Consider the following 2,387-nt stretch of genomic DNA (forward strand, 5'->3'; position numbering starts at 1 on the left):
GTATTGTGTGAAAGACTGAAGCCCACCGTCAATGAACTGATTGGGCCTTATCAGTGTGGCTTTAGACCTGGCAAATCCACCATAGACCAGGTATTCACAATACGCCTTGGATAAGACCCGCGAGAAAAGGATCGACACTCACCATCTATTTGTCGACTTTAAAGCCGCTTTTGACAGCACTAAAAGGAGTTGCCTATACGCCGCTATGTCTGAATTTGGCATCCCCTCAAAACTCATACGGCTGTGTAAAATGACGTTGAGCAATACCACCAGCTCCGTCAGAATTGGAAAAGACCTCTCCGAGCCGTTCGCCACAAAACGGGGTTTCAGACAGGGCGACTCCCTTTCATGTGACTTCTTTAATCTGATGTTGAGAAGATAATAAGAGCTGCAGAACTGAACCGCTCAGGAACAATTTACTATAAGAGCGTGCAATTGCTGGCTTATGCCGATGACATCGACATCATCGCTAACAAAAACCGCGAAGTCTGTTCTGCCTTTTCCAAGTTAGATAGGGAAGCAAAGCGAATGGGTCTGGTGGTAAACGAGGACAAGACGAAGTATCTCCTGTCATCAAACAAGCATGACTGCACATTCGCGCCNTTTACAACGATATGGACATAGTGCAGCGAATTAAAATACAGCGGCTCCGCTGGCTTGGTCATGTCGTTCGAATGGACACCGACGCTCCAGCTCTGAAAGTATTCAACTCGGAACCCGCTGGTGGTAGCAGAGGAAGAGGAAGGCCCCCACTGCGATGGAAAGATCAGGTGGAGAAGGGCTTGGCTTCACTTAGCGTTTCCAATTGGCGTCAGTTGGCACAGAGCAGAAACGACTGGCGTGCTTTGCTGAACTCGGCCACAATCGCTTAGGCGGTTACAGCGCCAAAAAAGAAGAAGTCCAATTAATTTAATAAAGCGGTCGTACGNGGACCATATGTGGTTACTAAAGTCCTTCCACATGACCGTTACTTGGTTGAAGATTTGCCAGACAGGCAGAATACTCGCAAGAGGTACTCTGGAGTGTTTACCAACGATAACATGAAACCTTGGTGCTCCATTGGATCGGCAGAATCCGATGAGGCTAATCTTAGTTATGATGACGGCGACGTAGATCACGAAGTCGGAATTGATGATGACGCAAAATCGTCCGGGAGAGACGATTCATCAGGAACGGCCGAGCTGTAAAGTTATCTGGCAACCCTTGACGACGAGGCATGTCTGCAAGAGAGTGGCAGCAGTCAGGAAGTCGGTGAACGTCAGGGAGAGAGACTGGTCGTGTGCGGAAGCGACTACGAATATTTGCTTATCAATCAATTAAATAACTTTTTCTATTTTCTAAAACTAAATTACTTAAATAAACCTAATTTTACTGAATACAACTTCAGCGTTGTGAGTACATGTGTTTTGCTTGTCTCATAAAACGGCCATCCCGACATAATTATTATAAAAATTTAAAAATGGTTCTGGATTAGCGTGGACCAAATTATTGGCAACCTTTTCTTTTCAAATTTTTTATTTATTTCAAGGCAAGCATAGGGCGCATCAAGAGACTCACAATTTAATATAAAAAGCTAATTTATTTTGGAACGAATTTCCGTCATCCCTTGCCAAGCTTGACAAGGGATGACGGAAATTCGTTCCAAAATAAATCATCTTACCACCCTGTCGGAAAAATCAACCAACACCAACATAAAAAGCTAAATCCAAAATCTTTGAAACACTTGTAAATAAACATACATACCCTTAACTTTCAATTAATCCAAAAATAGTTAAAGTTTTTTTCCAAAGAAAAATTTTTTTTAGCTTCAAAGCTAACGTTAGTTTACTGCTGCTAATGGCACTTTTTAACTTATCGTCAGAGACCCACAGTTTGACAGCTAATTACGCACAGAAAAATAAGAATTAATAGAAATGCTAACTACCGTTATATACAGAAGGCATTGCGTGCATAAGCCACTTTAAAAAAATTTCAAAAATGCAACTTAAAAAAAAACAATTATTCCCTCCTAAACCAAGCAAAAGTGCCACTGTGCGACGCCGAAAAGGGCCACAATTCTAAATGCTACAAAGAGCCACAAAAAACCAACAAAAACAAAAATTTTATTTTTAAATAAAACTATTACTAGAAATGAAAAACATTAATTTCATTATTATTCTAACGTACGTAAGATAGATATTTAAGAAAATTCAAAAGAAGCTTTTGGCTAAATTTTCAATATCTGGTATTACGTCAGTTAAAGCCGTTCGAACAGTTCTGTTAAATGTTGGTTGGTCAATAGGTACGTTCGTTTAAAATCTCCAGTAAAAAATATCCAACAGCAAAATTTCGGCGAAATGTCATCTGTCAAGGGAAAAATATCCAAAATAGTACGCGAACAGAAAATT

The 2,387-nt window shown here is 40.5% G+C and overlaps 1 long non-coding RNA gene across 1 annotated transcript in view; it reads left to right on the top strand.

Annotated features, from left to right (window-relative positions):
* Nucleotides 1-1,914, top strand: part of LOC108375156 (uncharacterized) — a 7,908-nt gene extending 5,994 nt beyond the window's left edge. Inside the window, exon 3 of the long non-coding RNA XR_001849131.1 lies at nucleotides 1,903-1,914. This is a non-coding gene — a long non-coding RNA (uncharacterized LOC108375156). The remainder of the gene's footprint in view (nucleotides 1-1,902) is intronic.
* Nucleotides 1,915-2,387: the final 473 nt, after the last annotated feature.

The sequence above is a fragment of the Rhagoletis zephyria genome, unplaced genomic scaffold (assembly GCF_001687245.7).
Source record: "Rhagoletis zephyria isolate East Lansing unplaced genomic scaffold, Rhagoletis_zephyria_1.1 Rzeph_scaffold_00092, whole genome shotgun sequence".
NCBI lineage: Eukaryota > Metazoa > Arthropoda > Insecta > Diptera > Tephritidae > Rhagoletis > Rhagoletis zephyria.